The sequence below is a fragment of the Myxocyprinus asiaticus genome, chromosome 36 (genome assembly GCF_019703515.2).
Source record: "Myxocyprinus asiaticus isolate MX2 ecotype Aquarium Trade chromosome 36, UBuf_Myxa_2, whole genome shotgun sequence".
Taxonomy (NCBI): Eukaryota; Metazoa; Chordata; class Actinopteri; order Cypriniformes; family Catostomidae; genus Myxocyprinus; species Myxocyprinus asiaticus.
This window is the reverse complement of record NC_059379.1, coordinates 39,945,663-39,966,185: the sequence shown is the minus strand read 5'-3', so window position 1 is coordinate 39,966,185 and position 20,523 is coordinate 39,945,663. Positions and strand designations below refer to the sequence as shown.

General features: G+C 41.6%; 7 non-coding genes across 7 annotated transcripts; all 7 read left to right on the top strand.

Moving 5' to 3' along the window:
- The first annotated feature begins 8,438 nt into the window (after positions 1-8,438).
- Positions 8,439-8,520, top strand: trnal-aag (transfer RNA leucine (anticodon AAG)). The gene has a single exon. It is a non-coding gene; the product is annotated as a tRNA-Leu (tRNA).
- A 1,319-nt stretch (positions 8,521-9,839) lies between these two features.
- trnal-uag (transfer RNA leucine (anticodon UAG)) lies at positions 9,840-9,921 on the top strand. The gene has a single exon. It is a non-coding gene; the product is annotated as a tRNA-Leu (tRNA).
- A 3,184-nt stretch (positions 9,922-13,105) lies between these two features.
- Positions 13,106-13,187, top strand: trnal-uag (transfer RNA leucine (anticodon UAG)). Its single transcript has one exon. It is a non-coding gene; the product is annotated as a tRNA-Leu (tRNA).
- A 552-nt stretch (positions 13,188-13,739) lies between these two features.
- trnal-aag (transfer RNA leucine (anticodon AAG)) lies at positions 13,740-13,821 on the top strand. Its single transcript has one exon. It is a non-coding gene; the product is annotated as a tRNA-Leu (tRNA).
- Positions 13,822-18,378: 4,557 nt separating this feature from the next.
- trnal-aag (transfer RNA leucine (anticodon AAG)) lies at positions 18,379-18,460 on the top strand. The gene has a single exon. It is a non-coding gene; the product is annotated as a tRNA-Leu (tRNA).
- A 941-nt stretch (positions 18,461-19,401) lies between these two features.
- Positions 19,402-19,483, top strand: trnal-aag (transfer RNA leucine (anticodon AAG)). Its single transcript has one exon. It is a non-coding gene; the product is annotated as a tRNA-Leu (tRNA).
- A 942-nt stretch (positions 19,484-20,425) lies between these two features.
- trnal-aag (transfer RNA leucine (anticodon AAG)) lies at positions 20,426-20,507 on the top strand. The gene has a single exon. It is a non-coding gene; the product is annotated as a tRNA-Leu (tRNA).
- Positions 20,508-20,523: the final 16 nt, after the last annotated feature.

Genomic DNA, 20,523 nt, shown 5'->3' with positions numbered 1-20,523 from the left:
ACTGCTCACCTGGTGTTAGGGTGAGTCTGTATTGCATTGTGAGAAAAGTAAAACACTGAACAACTTTTAAAAAATGTCCAACAGTGGGCACTCACAATTTTCCTTCACTGAAAATATTTGCTTATTAGAAGAATGCAGTGCTTCAAAATTGATTCTAATGAACAAATTTAGTGATTAACACAAATAATAAAAACACAAGAAACATAGTAAAACTACTAACATAGTAAAAGTCAAGTGCTGCATCTAAACCTGCATACTGTCCCAGTATGTACTGTATTTGATGAAGGATGATCTAATCTGCCACCAAAACAGTACATTCTTTTAGGTATGCCAGCAAGTAGTATGAAGATTTCGGACCTACTTCATCCGGGAACGTGGGCATTGACCCTCGAATATATGACGTAAGAACAACAGCAGCAAAGATTATCTGCTCTGGTTTTGTTAAACAAGCACCATTTGTAAGCACAAAGAACAATTATCTTGGTATATGTAGTAGCACTTAGGGGTTATTTACACTTGGCCACTTCATGCATTTTCACAGATCGGATAGCTATCTGATCATCAAATGACCAGGTTTAAATGCCCTCCGAAACGCATTTGAGACGGATTGCAATCTGATCGTACAAACCACTTCAGGAGGTGGTTTGAGACACATTCCAGACGAAACTGGTCAAGTGTAAGTGCATCTGGCTGTTCAAGACGCATATATAAAAACTTTACTCCACCCAAACAGTACTACATCAGCATAGGGAAAACGCTAAATAAAGCTACTACCGAGTATTTGCATAGGGCTCACGTTGCGCAATAAATAACAACAAATTAAGGCATGGATGCATGTTGTTTCTTCATTTATTTGATGCAGATTGCTGAAGAAACTGACACTAAACACTGGCATTAAGCGCAGCTTACGCGCATGATGCATCTTGCCAATGAGAAGACCAGAGGGGGGAAAATACACAGCGTGCACAGAAACACATGCGCTCTGTTCAAAGTCAGTTGGAATCAAATAAATCACATCTTTTAAAATTTCTGCCCAGCATAAGCATAATCAAGGAAGTGAACTGTCTTATTTGCATATAGCACGGGAATTGAAGATCAGATTCATATTCGTTTGGCGGAGACACATTCATGTGGCCAAGTGTAAATGTAATGTGCTTTTTCAATCGGATAGCAATCCGATCAGTAAAAACGCATGACCAAGTGTAAATAGGCCCTTATAGTTGAGAAGAGCCATCTGACTTGCTGTTCACTGCCGTTCTTTTAAATCCAGTGTTTTGAACATGACGTCACCTCAGATGTGGGATCGTTAAAGCTGCACTACGTAACTTTGTGCTCTCAAGCGACATCTGAGGTTGAAACTTAAAATTGCAAGCTATTTGCGGAAGAATACATTATGTCAGTAATGTTCTGGTACTGCTCTTCTTTAATCTCCCAATTTGAGCTTACCTGGACATCACCTGTGTGTGATCATGACTGGAGATGGAGTCATAACGTGCTATTTTCATGTTGTTATTATGTTATGCGATTAAACATTTGAAACTGACATATTACTTGCTTTGATGAAGAAAAACAACATTCTTATTTACATATTTTAATGAATTTAGCACTTAAATTGCTTTGACATAACACTGAAAGCACTTTTAAATAGAGAACAGGGGACTCTCCTCAGCCACAACCAGTATATATTAATATGATTATTCAAGTGTTTTATCTACTATTGTATGAATTGTACTACAATTTAAGAGGTTAAACTCGTGATATGGATGATACGAGTTCAATAGAAGACTTTATTATTTTTCTTTATATTGTCCAGCATCAGTTACTACAATAGCATGTCTATGCAATGCACACAATAACACCATGAACTAAAACGAGGATTCAGTAATGATGGGGATAAAATATACTTTATTAAACATAAAAATATTAAGCTTAAATATGCAATATAACGATTACAAGAAGTCAATTTCAGAAGTCATACATATTAAACATGTCACAGAAACTTCACTGGACAACATAGATACATCGCGATCGGTTAACACATGAGTAATGTTCATAAAAGCATGGCAAGCAATATAAGCTTCAACAACCCTACCAGAAAACATATCCAAGCATTATAGCAAGCAAAAGACTTTGCCAAACAGATAACAGATAAACATCTATTTACAATGCCTCTACGCAACATCTCAGCACATAGGTTGGATTCCAAAGGAAATCCTCACTGACAAAGGCACAACATTCATGTCACGTACACTATGTAAACTGTATGAATTATTAGGCATTAAATCGATTCGCACCAGTGTTTATCACCCGCAAACCGACGGGTTGGTCAAACGATTTAATAAGACCTTGAAAAACATAATTCGTAAGTTCGTACACAAAGATGCTAAAGATTGGGATAAGTGGCTTGAACCCCTGTTGTTTGCAGTATGAGAGATCCCACAAGCTTCCACAGGGTTTTCCCCATTTGAGCTACTGTATAGGCGTTTGCCACACGGCGTGCTGGACGTCATACAGGAAGCTTGGGAGGAAGGACCTTCAAAGAGTAAGAACCAAATTCAATACGTTCTTGACCTTAGAGCAAAACTCCACCCTTTGGGGCAGGTAACACAGGAGAATTTGCTCCAAGCACAAGAATGACAACACCGACTGTACGACAGGAGCACTCGACTACATGAATTAGCACAGGGAGATAAAGTGCTTGTATTGCTGCCCACTTCGAGCTCCAAATTACTCGCCAAGTTGCAAGGACCCTTTGAGGTCACATGACGAGTTGGAGATCTCGATTACGAGGTTAGGTGAACAGATATGGGAGGGGATGTCAAATCTACCACCTCAACCTTCACAAACCATGGTAGGAGGTGGTGCCTGTAGCCTTGGTGACGATAGTTCCGAAGAGGGTGGAGCTCGTGCCGTTCACTCCGGTCCCTTGTGGAGACCACCTCTCACCGTCGTAGCTTACAGACATTGCCCGGTTGCAAGCAGAATTCGCTGATGTGTTTTTACCCCTTCCCAGTCGCATGAACCTTGTAGAGCACCATATTGAGACCACCCCGGGGTTGGTGGTTTGTAGCCGCCCCTATCATCTTCCTGAACACAAGAAAAAGGTTGTTCAAGAAGAATTAGAGGCAATGCTTGAGATGGGCGTAATACAAGAGTTCCATAGCGATTGAGCCAGCCCAGTAGTTCTGGTACCAAAGAGTGACGGCTCGGTCCGGTTCTGTGTTGACTACCGGAAAGTGAACGCTGTGTCTAAATTTGATGCTTATCCAATGCCACAAATCAATGAGTTACTCGATCGGTTTGGCGCACCTCAAACAAACTTTGAGGTGGGGGGGGAGGCCGGATGTTGCCCTGGCCTGAGTCGGCAGTGGGGGTATGTGGCATGGGGGGGCATGGTCATGTGTCATGTATGGCTAAATAAACACTGGACAGCATAAAATTGTGAATCAGTGTATCTTCCATATTCGTTTTGAAGATAAAAACGAGAAAAATAATTATCCAAAGGTACACGGACCAGTCCCATGTATCATTTGTACATTGCATATTCAATTAAGAATTCAAAATTGGAAAATCAAAAAATGACTGATTTCATTAAACAGTTACTGAACCAATATTAAAAAACAAATAACAACTTGATTTTCATACTTCGGATTTTATACTCCAGTTAAAAATAGGAAATTGGAAAAATGGCCACGGGACACTGTTCATTTTGATAATTCAATTTTCCATCTAAAAAGAAACTAAAAGAGGTGAGAAATTTATTTGCACATGTTTTTTATTTGTATTTTTTGTATTTTTTATTGCTTCACAGAAAACATGTTACAGAACATAAACATACAGGGGGGATACAAAAATAAGCATAAAAGGAAAAAAATTACTATTACAGTTTATCTAAAAACCTTCCAAGAATAAGGAATGTTATTTTAGCTTTCTTGGAGGAGATTTTCAGAAGGGAAGATAACAAAATATGTAAATCCTTTGCAAAATTTTTTGGATTGGATTTGAATTTAAAGAAGACCTATTATGCCCCTTTTTACAAGACGTAATATAAGTCTCAGGTGTCACCAGAATGTGTCTGTGAAGTTTCAGCTCAAAATACCCAACGGATCATTTATTATATCATGTTGTATATGCCTCTTTTTGATTGGAATCAAAAACACGCTGTTTTCGTGTGTGTCTCTTTCAATGCAAATGAGCTGCTGCTCCCCGCCCCCTTTCTGTAAACAGGGCTGTGCCTTTACAGCTCGTGCTTCGGATACTATAGCAACAACAAATCAGAACCGGAGTGTAAATAAATACCAGAGTGTTTTTCAACCATTTAGCAACGATGGATGAGCAACACAATATTTACTGTAATGACGTTAGCTATGCGCTATAACGAGACATGACATTTTAGGGGGTTGTCTTGCATCATGCGATTTGCAAACATTCACAAAATATAAAGTGCGATACTTACATCTTCAGGATATAAAGCTGGAACACAAACAGTTGGTATTGATCCATGCTTGAGAATCAAATATTTAGAAAAGCCTGCTTTATATTGATCCTCATTCACAAAGCATTCCGGTGTAAAATGATTTGCTCAAACATACACAAATTTTGGTATGTTTTGGGGAACATTTTCTTCAAAAACAAAACTTGTCCACTATGTCCTCAGTGGCTCTGATGCCGGGAGTACATGAAGACTCTTATGTTCACTTTTACAGCCTACAACAGAACACGTATGACGCTTATGAAGCTGAGACATTATTCTTCTCAATGTAGCTGCTCCAGTGCGGAAAAAAAAATGGTGGACTGTGTGTCGATCACTCAGGGGAGGATCTATGATAATAGGATGGAGTCCGTCACCAGTCGTGGGCGAGGCCTGCTCTAAAGTGACGTCACTTTAGAGCGGATCCAAAACCAGTCATTTTGAGACACTGTTTTTGATTAATAGAAATATAAGAAAGAGGAGTGGGTGGACTTTTAACATTGTAGGGTGGTTGTGTACACACACTGCTGACTCACATTTATGTTCAAACACCATGTAAAAGTGAATTTTGCATAATAGGTCCCCTTTAAGATACATTGCTTTATGGATATGGTATTTACCCATCATACAAATAAAACGTACCACAACTCCTTATTATCGGTTTCATAATCATGGAAAAAGAATAATTGTGATAGAATCTGGTAAAATTTTAAATATAAAGATGAGATAGGAGACCCACATTTTTTAGAGTAAGGGCAAAAATAAAATAAGTGGGGAACAGTTTCCAAACAAAACACATCAGGGAAATGTTACCATTAAAATCTACTGAAGTATTTATTACAGGAGTAATAATGCTGAATAATTTTGAAATTAACCTCCTTAATTTTGTTATTAAAATAAATTTGCTGGTTACTGACCACATCTTCTGAAAATGTATAGTAGGGAATAGAGTTAACCATTTGCTATAGGCTTTCAGAATATTACTATTATTAGCAGTGATAACATTTCTTATGAAACAGTACATTTAAGACTCAAAATATGAATCCCTTGAATAAATGTCAGAGGAATATTCTAATTCATATCACAGTACAATTTTGTAAGATTTTACTAAAATAATCATTGTGAGGGATACTCAATGTAAGTTTAACAATGTCCTGTCTATTAACCCTTACACCACGTTTTCTTACAAAACCTTTGTATGAATGTATTTCCCCATTTTCATTTAACAAATCTGAAATAAAAACAATCTTCTGATTAAACCAATCTGGGAGGAAAATTGATTTTTGATGTGATAAAATATTGATTATTCCAGATAATATGAGGTGATAAATTGTGTTTTAAGATCAGCTTCCATGAGTCAAGTGCTTGCTTGTGGAAATGAGATAACTTTAAAGGAAGCCTTGTACATTTAAAATCACATGAAAGTAATAGATACAAATTACCAAATTTCTTAAAGATCATATTAGGAATACACAACCAAATTGAGTTTCTACTGATACACTTAAGCCAATTAATTTTAAAAATCTGGTTTAGCGTTTGAAAGTTTAAGGCATTTAGACTTTCTAAATATGGCTTTATAAGAGACTTCCTATTGATGCATTCAACCTAGTTTTTCCAAATTAATTTAAAGAAGTGAATCAATAGCTTTACAAATAGGATCAACATAAAGAGATATAGCAGACATGAACATTTAGTATGTTGGTGGACACAGGCTAAACTGGAAATGGACAGGGGTATTAGAAAAATACAATAAATTGGAAATTGACATTTTGTATGTTGGTGGACACAGGGGTCATAGACTAATACAATGAATTGGAAATGGACATTTATTATGTTGGTGGTTAACAGACCTAGGTCTTTCGGATCAAAGTAGGCAAAATAGTTGGTTAGGGGGCAGATAGTAGGTCTGTGGACAGCCCCACCCCCTCCGGGTGGTCCGGGGGTCTCGTTGGTCAACTTGGGCAAAATAGTTGGTTAGGGGGCAGATAGTGGGTCTGTGGGCAGCTGCGCCCCCTCGGGGTGGTCCGGGGGTTTCATTAGTCAATTTGGGCAAAATAGTTGGTTAAGGGACAGATAGTGGGTCTGTGGACTGTCCGGCACCCACCCAGGTGGTCCGGTGGACTTTTGGGGTCTGTGGGGGATTGAGTCCCATTCCCCCATTAAACAAACACAGTGTGACAAATTGAACGTGGGACCACACTGCCCCGAGAGGTGCCCGCCTGCCATCAATATGAATAGTGAAGGCAGCCATTCATTTAAGCCAGAGGTGGGATGTGAGGCCGCCACCCTGTGGGTCAAGGCCGAACTGCAGGTGAAATGCTCATTCAGGGGGATTTCTTTAAACGCCCGTGGTGGGGGTCTGTGGGTCCCAAGACGTGGCGCCATATCACAGATTATCCCTGTGGGCCCCCGGGAAGGAATGGGTGCCGGCCACCCGCCCGCAAAATTTTTGGGGGGAATGGCGTGCAGCGTACACGAACCAGTGACCGTTTCCCCATTTCCTAATGGCTTCATTACCAGCATTCGAAATTGATGGCCTTATGCAAGTTAAGCATATAAAACAGGATAATAAACACTCTCTCGGTGACACATCATGTTATCTCAACTGGGTAGCCTTTGAAGGTTTCAAAGAGATGAGCTGAACTAAACTTTTCCACTATTTCAGAATGTAGGGGAGAATCAGTGTATGCCTTTTCCATGGTAGTGTGGCCGAGGGGTCTAAGGTGCAGAGGAACACTGAGGATTTTTAAATACTGTGGGTGACTTGCTTCTAAAATGTCTTTTGAAGCCTTTGCTTTGCTTGGAGGAAATTCAAGGTTTCATAGAGATGAGCTGAACCAAACTTTTCCACTATTTCAGAATGTAGGGGTTTGAAACCCACCGCTGCCAGGCATGGTTTTAAAAGGCCTTTGTTGCATTAAGTAGGCCCACTGATAGGGCATATTTGGTCTGTTTCATATTGATCTGTGTAACTAGAGTCAGTGCAAGAAGCTGAAACATGAGAATTTGCTTACACTGACAGCAGCAAGTCCCTTAAGGAAAGTATAAGGAGTAAGGTATTTAGTCGAGAATGATGCATCAATTGCTCCTCAATGATGATATGATCCTGTCTTCTAAGGCAGGCAACTCAGTCCTACTCCATGAAAACACCCTTTATGCAGGGTTTGGTTTCAACACATATTTTCAAGTAAACCCCAAGGCCTTTATTAGATGACCCAGGTGTGTTTGACTAGAGATGAAACTTCATTCTGCAGGAGTGTGGACCTTCAGCAGTAGGAGTGATTAACAATGGATTATGGAGGCCTTTACACCTGCCGAGGAACTCCTCCATAAAACACTGAGGATTTTTAAGTACTGTCGGTGACTTGCTTCAAAAATGTATATGGAAAATATTGTCTGAAAAAAGCCTATGGAAAAACTAAATGAAAGGTAGCGTGGCCGAGCGGTCCAAGGCACTGGATTAAGACTCCAGTCTCTTCAGTGCATGGGCTGAAATCCCACTGCTGCCAGGCATGGCTTTAAATGGCCTTTGTTACACAGCTGCCAGAGTGACCTTCTAGAAAGCTTCTGTGGCAGCTTGTACCACGTGAAGCACAAGGTGCAGCATTTCAAGTCACCAAGACTGGGCATGATGAAAGTGAATTTACAGAAGGTTTGGCAACATCAGTTTTGAGTGGAAGGATGAGGGTTAAGCATATAAAACAGGATAATAAAAAATCTCTCTGTGACACATCATGTTATCGCAACTGGGTAGCCTTTGCAGGTTTCATAGAGATGAGCTGAACCAACTTTTCCACTGTTTCAGAATGTAGGGGAGAATCAGTATATGCCTTTTCCATGGTAGTCCATGGTAGGGTCTAAGGCGCTGAAGAACACTGAGGATTTTTAAATACTGTGGGTGACTTGCTTCAAAAATGTATATGGTAAAATATTGTCTGAAAAAAGCCAACGAAAAACATAAACAAAAGGTAGCGTGGCCGAGCGGTCCAAGGCGCTGGATTAAGGCTCCAGTCTCTTCGGGGGCGTGGGTTCGAATCCCACCGCTGCCAGAGTAGTGTTTTAGTATGCTGCTGTGGCAACTTGTACCACGTGGAGCGCAAGGTGCAGCAGTTCAAGTCACAAAGACTGGGCATGATGAAAGTGAATTGACAGAAGATTTGGCATTATCAGTATTTCATGGAAGGATGAGGTTTAAGCATAAAAAACAGGATAATGAACACTTTCTCAGTGGCACATCATGTAATCTCAACTAGGAAGGCTTTGCTTTACTTGGAGGAAAATGAAGGTTTCATAGAGATGAGTTGAACCAAACTTTTCCACTATTTCAGAATGTAGGGGAGCATCAGTGTATATCTTTTCCGTGGTAGTGTGGCTGAGGGGTCTAAGGCGCTGGATTTAGGCTCCAGTCTTTTTGCATTGATATCCCACTGCTTCCAGGCATGGCTTTAAATAGCCTTTGTTGCATTAAGTAGGCCCACTGAAAGTGCCCATATGGTCTGTGGCTGTTTCATATTGATCTGTGTAACTACAGTCAGTGCAAGAAGATGAAACATGAGAATTTGCTCACACTGACAGCAGCAAGTCCCTTAGGGAAAGTTGTCGGTACAGGAATCACGTATTTAGTTGAGAATGATGCATCAATTGCTCCTCGATGATGATATGATCCTGTCTTCTAAGGCAGGCAACTCAGTCCTATTCCATGAAAACACCCTTCATGCAGTGTTTGGTTTCAACACATATTTTCAAGTAAACCAAGGCCTTTATTAGATGACCAGGTGTGTTTGACTAGAGATGAAACTTCATTCTGCAGGAGGGTGAACCTTCAGCAGTAGGAGTGATTAACAATGGATTATGAAGGGCTTTACACCTGCCGAGGAACTCCTCCATAAAACACTGAGGATTTTTAATTACTGTGGGTGACTTGCTTCAAAAATTTATATGGTAAAATATTGGAAGGGGAAAATCAGTATATGCCTTTTCCATGGTAGTCTGACCGAGGGGTCTAAGGCGCTGAAGAACACTGAGGATTTTTAAATACTGTGGGTGACTTGCTTCGAAAATGTCTTTTGAAGCCTTTGCTTTGCTTGGAGGAAATTGAAGGTTTCATAGACATGAGCAGAACCAAACTATTCCAATCTTTCAGTATGTAGGGGAGCAGCAGTGTCTGTATTTTCTGTGGTAGTGTGACCGATGTGTGTAAGGCGCTAAAGAACACTGTTGATTTTTAAACACTGTGGGTGACTTGATTCGAAAATGTCTTTTGAAGCCTTTGCTTTGCTTGGAGGAAATTGAAGGTTTCATTGACATGAGCAGAACCCAACTATTCCACTATTTCAGTATGTAGGGGAGCAGGATACATCTTATCTGTGGTAGTGTGGCCGAGGGGTCTAAGGCGCTGGATTTAGGCTCCAGTCTCTTTGGAGGCGTGGGTTCGAATCCCACCGCTGCCAGGCGTGGTTTTAAAAGTCCTTTGTTGCAATAAGTAGGCTCATTGAAAGTGTCCATTTGGTCTGTGTCTGTTTCATATTGATCTGTGTAACTACAGTCAGTGCAAGAAGATGAAACATGAGAATTTGCTCACACTGACAGCAGCAAGTCCCTTAGGGAAAGTTGTCGGTACAGGAATCACGTATTTAGTTGAGAATGATGCATCAATTGCTCCTCGATGATGATATGATCCTGTCTTCTAAGGCAGGCAACTCAGTCCTATTCCATGAAAACACCCTTCATGCAGTGTTTGGTTTCAACACATATTTTCAAGTAAACCAAGGCCTTTATTAGATGACCAGGTGTGTTTGACTAGAGATGAAACTTCATTCTGCAGGAGGGTGAACCTTCAGCAGTAGGAGTGATTAACAATGGATTATGAAGGGCTTTACACCTGCCGAGGAACTCCTCCATAAAACACTGAGGATTTTTAATTACTGTGGGTGACTTGCTTCAAAAATTTAAATGGTAAAATATTGGAAGGGGAAAATCAGTATATGCCTTTTCCATGGTAGTCTGACCGAGGGGTCTAAGGCGCTGAAGAACACTGAGGATTTTTAAATACTGTGGGTGACTTGCTTCGAAAATGTCTTTTGAAGCCTTTGCTTTGCTTGGAGGAAATTGAAGGTTTCATAGACATGAGCAAAACCAAACTATTCCACTATTTCAGTATGTAGGGGAGCAGGATACATCTTTTCCATGGTAGTGTGGCTGAGGGGTCTAAGGCGCTGGATTTAGGCTCCAGTATCTTTGCATTGATATCCCACTGCTTCCAGGCATGGCTTTAAATAGCCTTTGTTGCATTAAGTAGGCCCACTGAAAGTGCCCATATGGTCTGTGGCTGTTTCATATTGATCTGTGTAACTACAGTCAGTGCAAGAAGATGAAACATGAGAATTTGCTCACACTGACAGCAGCAAGTCCATAGGGAATGTTGTCGGTACAGGAATCAGGTATTTAGTTGAGAATGATGCATCAATTGCTCCTCGATGATGATATGATCCTGTCTTCTAAGGGAGGCAACTCAGTCCTACTCCATGAAAACACCCTTTATGCAGGGTTTGGTTTCAACACATATTTTCAAATAAACCCCAAGGCCTTTATTAGATTACCCAGGTGTGTTTGACTAGAGATAAAACTTCATTCTGCAGGAGGGTGAACCTTCAGCAGTAGGAGTGTTTAACAATGGATTATGGAGGCCTTTACACCTGCCGAGGAACTCCTCCATAAAACACTGAGGATTTTTAATTACTGTGGGTGACTTGCTTCAAAAATTTATATGGTAAAATATTGTCTGAAAAAAGCCAATGAAAAACATAGACAAAAGATAGCGTGGCAGAGCGGTCCAAGGCGCTGGACTAAGGCTCCAGTCTCTTCGGGGGCGTGGTTTCGAATCCCACCGCTGCCAGAGTAATGTTTTAGAATGCTGCTGTGGCAGCTTGTACCATGTGGAGCGCAAGGTGCAGCAGTTCAAGTCACTAAGACTGGGCATGATGAAAGTGAATTGACAGAAGATTTGGCATTATCAGTATTTCATGGAAGGATGAGGTTTAAGCATAAAAAAAAGGATAATGAACACTCTCTCAGTGACACATCATGTAATCTCAACTAGGAAGGCTTTGCTTTGCTTTGCTTGGAGGAAAATGAAGGTTTCATAGAGATGATTTGAACCAAACTTTTCCACTATTTCAGAATGTAGGGGAGCATCAGTGTATATCTTTTCCGTGGTAGTGTGGCTGAGGGGTCTAAGGCGCTGGATTTAGGCTCCAGTCTCTTTGCATTGATATCCCACTGCTTCCAGACATGGCTTTAAATAGCCTTTGTTGCATTAAGTAGGCCCACTGAAAGTGCCCATATGGTCTGTGGCTGTTTCATATTGATCTGTGTAACTACAGTCAGTGCAAGAAGATGAAACATGAGAATTTGCTCACACTGACAGCAGCAAGTCCCTTAGGGAAAGTTGTCGGTACAGGAATCACGTATTTAGTTGAGAATGATGCATCAATTGCTCCTCGATGATGATATGATCCTTTCTTCTAAGGCAGGCAACTCAGTCCTACTCCATGAAAACACCCTTTATGCAGGGTTTAGTTTCAACACATATTTTCAAATAAACCCCAAGGCCTTTATTAGATTACCCAGGTGTGTTTGACTAGAGATGAAACTTCATTCTGCAGGAGGGTGAACCTTCAGCAGTAGGAGTGATTAACAATGGATTATGAAGGCCTTTACACCTGCCGAGGAACTCCTCCATAAAACACTGAGAATTTTTAAGTACTGTCGCTGACTTGCTTCAAAAATGTATATGGAACATTTTGTCTGAAAAAATCCTATGGAAAAACTAAATGAAAGGTAGCGTGGCTGAGCAATCCAAGGTGCTGGATTAAGACTCCAGTCTCTTCGGGTGCATGGGCTTAAATCCCACCGCTACCAGGCATGGCTTTAAATTGCCTTTGTTACACAGCTGCCAGAGTGACCTTCTAGAAAGCTTCTGTGGCAGCTTGTACCACGTGGAGCACAAGGTGCAGCATTTCAAGTCACCAAGACTGGGCATGATGAAAGTGAATTTACAGAAGGTTTGGCAATATCAGTTTTGAGTGGAAGGATGAGGGTTAAGCATATAAAACAGGATAATAAACATTCTCTCTGTGACACATCATGTTATCGCAACTGGGTAGCCTTTGCAGGTTTCATAGTGATGAGCTGAACCAACTTTTCCACTATTTCAGAATGTAGGGGAGAATCAGTATATGCCTATTCCATGGTAGTCCATGGTAGGGTCTAAGGCGCTGAAGAACACTGAGGATTTTTAAATACTGTGGGTGACTTGCTTCGAAAATGTCTTTTGAAGCCTTTGCTTTGCTTGGAGGAAATTGAAGGTTTCATAGACATGAGCAGAACCAAACTATTCCAATCTTTCAGTATGTAGGGGAGCAGCAGTGTCTGTATTTTCTGTGGTAGTGTGACCGATGTGTGTAAGGCGCTGAAGAACACTGTTGATTTTTAAACACTGTGGGTGACTTGATTCGAAAATGTCTTTTGAAGCCTTTGCTTTGCTTGGAGGAAATTGAAGGTTTCATTGACATGAGCAGAACCCAACTATTCCACTATTTCAGTATGTAGGGGAGCAGGATACATCTTATCTGTGGTAGTGTGGCCGAGGGGTCTAAGGCGCTGGATTTAGGCTCCAGTCTCTTTGGAGGCGTGGGTTCGAATCCCACTGCTGCCAGGCATGGTTTTAAATAGCCTTTGTTGCATTAAGTAGGCCCACTGAAAGTGCCCATATGGTCTGTGGCTGTTTCATATTGATCTGTGTAACTACAGTCAGTGCAAGAAGATGAAACATGAGAATTTGCTCACACTGACAGCAGCAAGTCCCTTAGGGAAAGTTGTCGGTACAGGAATCACGTATTTAGTTGAGAATGATGCATCAATTGCTCCTCGATGATGATATGATCCTGTCTTCTAAGGCAGGCAACTCAGTCCTACTCCATGAAAACACCCTTTATGCAGGGTTTGGTTTCAACACATATTTTCAAATAAACCCCAAGGCCTTTATTAGATTACCCAGGTGTGTTTGACTAGAGATAAAACTTCATTCAGCAGGAGGGTGGACCTTCAGCAGTAGGAGTGATTAACAATGGATTATGGAGGCCTTTACACCTGCCGAGGAACTCCTCTATAAAACACTGAGGATTTTTAATTACTGTTGGTGACTTGCTTCAAAAATGTATATGGTAAAATATTGTCTGAAAAAAGCCAATGAAAAACTTAAAGAAAAGGTAGTGTGGCCGAGCGGTCCAAGGCGCTGGATTAAGGCTCCAGTCTCTTCGGGGGCGTGGGTTTGAATCCCACCGCTGCCAGAGTAATATGTTTTAGAATGCTGCTGTGGCAACTTGTACCATGTGGAGCGCAAGGTGCAGCAGTTCAAGTCACAAAGACTGGGCATGATGAAAGTGAATTGACAGAAGATTTGGCATTATCAGTATTTCATGGAAGGTTGAGGGTTAGGCAAAAAAAACAGGATAATGAACACACTATCAGTGACTCATCATGTAATCTCAACTAGGAAGCCTTTGCTTTGTTTGGAGGATATTGAAGGTTTCATAGAGATGAGTTGAACCAAACTTTTCCACTATTTCAGAATGTAGGGGAGCATCAGTGTATATCTTTTCCGTGGTAGTGTGGCTGAGGGGTCTAAGGCGCTGGATTTAGGCTCCAGTCTCTTTGCATTGATATCCCACTGCTTCCAGGCATGGCTTTAAATAGCCTTTGTTGCATTAAGTAGGCCCACTGAAAGTGCCCATATGGTCTGTGGCTGTTTCATATTGATCTGTGTAACTACAGTCAGTGCAAGAAGATGAAACATGAGAATTTGCTCACACTGACAGCAGCAAGTCCCTTAGGGAAAGTTGTCGGTACAGGAATCACGTATTTAGTTGAGAATGATGCATCAATTGCTCCTCGATGATGATATGATCCTGTCTTCTAAGGCAGGCAACTCAGTCCTACTCCATGAAAACACCCTTTATGCAGGGTTTAGTTTCAACACATATTTTCAAATAAACCCCAAGGCCTTTATTAGATTACCCAGGTGTGTTTGACTAGAGATGAAACTTCATTCTGCAGGAGGGTGAACCTTCAGCAGTAGGAGTGATTAACAATGGATTATGAAGGCCTTTACACCTGCCGAGGAACTCCTCCATAAAACACTGAGGATTTTTAAGTACTGTCGGTGACTTGCTTCAAAAATGTATATGGTAAAATATTGTCTGAAAAAAGCCTATGGAAAAGCTTAAATGAAAGGTAGCGTGGCCGAGCGGTCCAAGGCGCTGGATTAAGACTCCAGTCTCTTCAGTGCATGGGCTGAAATCCCACTGCTGCCAGGCATGGCTTTAAATGGCCTTTGTTACACAGCTGCCAGAGTGACCTTCTAGAAAGCTTCTGTGGCAGCTTGTACCACGTGGAGCACAAGGTGCAGCATTTCAAGTCACCAAGACTGGGCATGATGAAAGTGAATTTACAGAAGGTTTGGCAATATCAGTTTTGAGTGGAAGGATGAGGGTTAAGCATATAAAACAGGATAATAAACAATCTCTCTGTGACACATCATGTTATCGCAACTGGGTAGCCTTTGCAGGTTTCATAGTGATGAGCTGAACCAACTTTTCCACTATTTCAGAATGTAGGGGAGAATCAGTATATGCCTTTTCCATGGTAGTCCATGGTAGGGTCTAAGGCGCTGAAGAAGACTGAGGATTTTTAAATACTGTGGGTGACTTGCTTCGAAAATGTCTTTTGAAGCCTTTGCTTTGCTTGGAGGAAATTGAAGGTTTCATAGACATGAGCAGAACCAAACTATTCCAATCTTTCAGTATGTAGGGGAGCAGCAGTGTCTGTATTTTCTGTGGTAGTGTGACCGATGTGTGTAAGGCGCTGAAGAACACTGTTGATTTTTAAACACTGTGGGTGACTTGATTCGAAAATGTCTTTTGAAGCCTTTGCTTTGCTTGGAGGAATTTGAAGGTTTCATTGACATGAGCAGAACCCAACTATTCCACTATTTCAGTATGTAGGGGAGCAGGATACATCTTAAGTGTGGCCGAGGGGTCCAAGGCGCTGGATTAAGGCTCCAGTCTTTTCGGGGACGTGGGTTCGAATCCCACCGCTGCCAGAGTAATGTTTTAGAATGCTGCTGTGGCAACTTGTACCATGTGGAGCGCAAGGTGCAGCAGTTCGAGTCACAAAGATTGGGCATGATGAAAGTAAATTGACAGAAGATTTGGCATTATCAGTATTGCATGGAAGGATGAGGGTTAGGCAAAAAAAACAGGATAATGAACACTCTCTCAGTGACTCATCATGTAATCTCAACTAGGAAGCCTTTGCTTTGCTTGGAGGATATTGAAGGTTTCATAGAGATGAGTTGAACCAAACTTTTCCACTATTTCAGAATGTAGGGGAGCATCAGTGTATATCTTTTCCGTGGTAGTGTGGCTGAGGGGTCTAAGGCGCTGGATTTAGGCTCCAGTCTCTTTGCATTGATATCCCACTGCTTCCAGGCATGGCTTTAAATAGCCTTTGTTGCATTAAGTAGGCCCACTGAAAGTGCCCATATGGTCTGTGGCTGTTTCATATTGATCTGTGTAACTACAGTCAGTGCAAGAAGATGAAACATGAGAATTTGCTCACACTGACAGCAGCAAGTCCCTTAGGGAAAGTTGTCGGTACAGGAATCACGTATTTAGTTGAGAATGATGCATCAATTGCTCCTCGATGATGATATGATCCTGTCTTCTAAGGCAGGCAACTCAGTCCTACTCCATGAAAACACCCTTTATGCAGGGTTTAGTTTCAACACATATTTTCAAATAAACCCCAAGGCCTTTATTAGATTACCCAGGTGTGTTTGACTAGAGATGAAACTTCATTCTGCAGGAGGGTGAACCTTCAGCAGTAGGAGTGATTAACAATGGATTATGAAGGCCTTTACACCTGCCGAGGAACTCCTCCATAAAACACTGAGGATTTTTAAGTACTGTCGGTGACTTGCTTCAAAAATGTATATGGAAAATATTGTCTGAAAAAAGCCTATGGAAAAGCTAAATGAAAGGTAGCGTGGCCGAGCGGTCCAAGGCGCTGGATTAAGACTCCAGTCTCTTCAGTGCATGGGCTGAAATCCCACTGCTGCCAGGCATGGCTTTAAATGGCCTTTGTTACACAGCTGCCAGAGTGACCTTCTAGAAAGCTTCTGTGGCAGCTTGTACCACGTGGAGCACAAGGTGCAGCATTTCAAGTCACCAAGACTGGGCATGATGAAAGTGAATTTACAGAAGGTTTGGCAATATCAGTTTTGAGTGGAAGGATGAGGGTTAAGCATATAAAACAGGATAATAAACAATCTCTCTGTGACACATCATGTTATCGCAACTGGGTAGCCTTTGCAGGTTTCATAGTGATGAGCTGAACCAACTTTTCCACTATTTCAGAATGTAGGGGAGAATCAGTATATGCCTTTTCCATGGTAGTCCATGGTAGGGTCTAAGGCGCTGAAGAACACTGAGGATTTTTAAATACTGTGGGTGACTTGCTTCGAAAATGTCTTTTGAAGCCTTTGCTTTGCTTGGAGGAAATTGAAGGTTTCATAGACATGAGCAGAACCAAACTATTCCAATCTTTCAGTATGTAGGGGAGCAGCAGTGTCTGTATTTTCTGTGGTAGTGTGACCGATGTGTGTAAGGCGCTGAAGAACACTGTTGATTTTTAAACACTGTGGGTGACTTGATTCGAAAATGTCTTTTGAAGCCTTTGCTTTGCTTGGAGGAATTTGAAGGTTTCATTGACATGAGCAGAACCCAACTATTCCACTATTTCAGTATGTAGGGGAGCAGGATACATCTTAAGTGTGGCCGAGGGGTCCAAGGCGCTGGATTAAGGCTCCAGTCTTTTCGGGGACGTGGGTTCGAATCCCACCGCTGCCAGAGTAATGTTTTAGAATGCTGCTGTGGCAACTTGTACCATGTGGAGCGCAAGGTGCAGCAGTTCGAGTCACAAAGATTGGGCATGATGAAAGTAAATTGACAGAAGATTTGGCATTATCAGTATTGCATGGAAGGATGAGGGTTAGGCAAAAAAACAGGATAATGAACACTCTCTCAGTGACTCATCATGTAATCTCAACTAGGAAGCCTTTGCTTTGCTTGGAGGATATTGAAGGTTTCATAGAGATGAGTTGAACCAAACTTTTCCACTATTTCAGAATGTAGGGGAGCATCAGTGTATATCTTTTCCGTGGTAGTGTGGCTGAGGGGTCTAAGGCGCTGGATTTAGGCTCCAGTCTCTTTGCATTGATATCCCACTGCTTCCAGGCATGGCTTTAAATAGCCTTTGTTGCATTAAGTAGGCCCACTGAAAGTGCCCATATGGTCTGTGGCTGTTTCATATTGATCTGTGTAACTACAGTCAGTGCAAGAAGATGAAACATGAGAATTTGCTCACACTGACAGCAGCAAGTCCCTTAGGGAAAGTTGTCGGTACAGGAATCACGTATTTAGTTGAGAATGATGCATCAATTGCTCCTCGATGATGATATGATCCTGTCTTCTAAGGCAGGCAACTCAGTCCTACTCCATGAAAACACCCTTTATGCAGGGTTTGGTTTCAACACATATTTTCAAATAAACCCCAAGGCCTTTATTAGATTACCCAGGTGTGTTTGACTAGAGATAAAACTTCATTCTGCAGGAGGGTGGACCTTCAGCAGTAGGAGTGATTAACAATGGATTATGGAGGCCTTTACACCTGCCGAGGAACTCCTCTATAAAACACTGAGGATTTTTAATTACTGTGGGTGACTTGCTTCAAAAATGTATATGGTAAAATATTGTCTGAAAAAAGCCAATGGAAAAACATAAACAAAAGGTAGCATGGCCGAGCGGTCCAAGGCGCTGGATTAAGGCTCCAGTCTCTTCAGGGACATGGGTTCGAATCCCACCGTTGCCAGAGTAATGTTTTAGAATGCTGCTGTGGCAACTTGTACCATGTGGAGCGCAAGGTGCAGCAGTTCGAGTCACAAAGACTGGGCATGATGAAAGTGAATTGACAGAAGATTTGGCATTATCAGTATTGCATGGAAGGATGAGGGTTAGGCAAAAAAAACAGGATAATGAACACTCTCTCAGTGACTCATCATGTAATCTCAACTAGGAAGCCTTTGCTTTGCTTGGAGGATATTGAAGGTTTCATAGAGATGAGTTGAACCAAACTTTTCCACTATTTCAGAATGTAGGGGAGCATCAGTGTATATCTTTTCCGTGGTAGTGTGGCTGAGGGGTCTAAGGCGCTGGATTTAGGCTCCAGTCTCTTTGCATTGATATCCCACTGCTTCCAGGCATGGCTTTAAATAGCCTTTGTTGCATTAAGTAGGCCCACTGAAAGTGCCCATATGGTCTGTGGCTGTTTCATATTGATCTGTGTAACTACAGTCAGTGCAAGAAGATGAAACATGAGAATTTGCTCACACTGACAGCAGCAAGTCCCTTAGGGAAAGTTGTCGGTACAGGAATCACGTATTTAGTTGAGAATGATGCATCAATTGCTCCTCGATGATGATATGATCCTGTCTTCTAAGGCAGGCAACTCAGTCCTACTCCATGAAAACACCCTTTATGCAGGGTTTGGTTTCAACACATATTTTCAAATAAACCCCAAGGCCTTTATTAGATTACCCAGGTGTGTTTGACTAGAGATAAAACTTCATTCTGCAGGAGGGTGGACCTTCAGCAGTAGGAGTGATTAACAATGGATTATGGAGGCCTTTACACCTGCCGAGGAACTCCTCTATAAAACACTGAGGATTTTTAAGTACTGTGGGTGACTTGCTTCAAAAATGTATATGGTAAAATATTGTCTGAAAAAAGCCAATGGAAAAACTTAAATGAAAAGGTAGCATGGCCGAGCGGTCCAAGGCGCTGGATTAAGGCTCCAGTCTCTTCGGGGGCGTGGGTTCGAATCCCACCGCTGCCAGAGTAATCTTTTAGAATGCTGCTGTGGCAGCTTGTACCATGTGGAGCGCAAGGTGCAGCAGTTCAAGTCACAAAGACTGGGCATGATGAAAGTGAATTGACAGAAGATTTGGCCATTATCAGTATTTCAGTGGAAGGATGAGGGTTAGGCATATAAAACAGGATAATGAACACATCTCTCAGTGACTCATCATGTAATCTCAACTAGGAAGACTTTGCTTTGTTTGGAGGATATTGAAGGTTTCATAGAGATGAGTTGAACCAAACTTTTCCACTATTTCAGAATGTAGGGGAGCATCAGTGTATATCTTTTCCGTGGTAGTGTGGCTGAGGGGTCTAAGGCGCTGGATTTAGGCTCCAGTCTCTTTGCATTGATATCCCACTGCTTCCAGGCATGGCTTTAAATAGTCTTTGTTGCATTAAGTAGGCCCACTGAAAGTGCCCATATGGTCTGTGGCTGTTTCATATTGATCTGTGTAACTACAGTCAGTGCAAGAAGATGAAACATGAGAATTTCCTAACACTGACAGCAGCAAGTCCCTTAGGGAAAGTTGTCGGTACAGGAATCAGGTATTTAGTTGAGAATGATGCATCAATTGCTCCTCGATGATGATATGATCCTGTCTTCTAAGGCAGGCAACTCAGTCCTACTCCATGAAAACACCCTTTATGCAGGGTTTGGTTTCAACACATATTTTCAAATAAACCCCAAGGCCTTTATTAGATTACCCATGTGTGTTTGACTAGAGATAAAACTTCATTCTGCAGGAGGGTGGACCTTCAGCAGTAGGAGTGATTAACAATGGATTATGGAGGCCTTTACACCTGCCGAGGAACTCCTCTATAAAACACTGAGGATTTTTAATTACTGTGGGTGACTTGCTTCAAAAATGTATATGGTAAAATATTGTCTGAAAAAAGCCAATGAAAAACATAAACAAAAGGTAGCATGGCCGAGCGGTCCAAGGCGCTGGATTAAGGCTCCAGTCTCTTCAGGGACATGGGTTCGAATCCCACCGTTGCCAGAGTAATGTTTTAGAA